The sequence below is a fragment of the Trachymyrmex cornetzi genome, unplaced genomic scaffold, assembly GCF_001594075.2.
Source record: "Trachymyrmex cornetzi isolate Tcor2-1 unplaced genomic scaffold, Tcor1.1 scaffold409, whole genome shotgun sequence".
Classification (NCBI taxonomy): domain Eukaryota; kingdom Metazoa; phylum Arthropoda; class Insecta; order Hymenoptera; family Formicidae; genus Trachymyrmex; species Trachymyrmex cornetzi.
The window spans coordinates 71,477-72,183 of NW_017298843.1; positions in this window are offsets into that span (position 1 = coordinate 71,477).

Here is a 707-nt window from a genome sequence, read left to right on the forward strand (position 1 = left end):
CCTTGTTTAATATTAGGTAAAAAACAAAGGTAAAACGATACATGAAGGGCAGTTGGATAACGTTTCTGAATATAGCCTTAATGGTATCAATACTACCAATAAAAATTCCGATGAAAAAAGTAACTTAAAAGTAACTTAAAGTTACTTTTTCAGTAACTGTAACTGTAACGAATTACTTTTCAGAGTCAATAACTTGTAACGGTAATTAATTACTTTTTGAAAGAGAAAAACTGTAACTATAATTAATTACTTTTACAAAGTAACTTTCCCATCCCTGGTCAAAGCACATCTTAAAAAAAACTCAGGTTTTATCCATTCGAAGTTCGCCTTGTACAAAAAGTGTATGAAGATGATCTTGACCGACACTTATTGTTAGAATTTGGTGAGATGATGAAGACAAAAATTGATTCCAATCCAAACTTTCTTTATCAAGTAATATTTTCAGGTAATTCCAGGGAATGGAAAGTTACTTTTTAAAAGTAACAAGTTACAGTTACTCGTTACCGAGTAGGAAAAGTAACAAGTTACCGTTACTAGTTACCGATTTTTAAAAGTAACTCGTTACAGTTACCGTTACTTGAGAAAGTAACTTTTCGTTACTTTTCCGTTACTTTTTTTTAAATCGACGACCAACAATCACAGCGGACTGGCCTAGAGGCTTCTTTAGTCTCAAGCGCATTGTAAAAAATTGTGTAAAATTATAACTA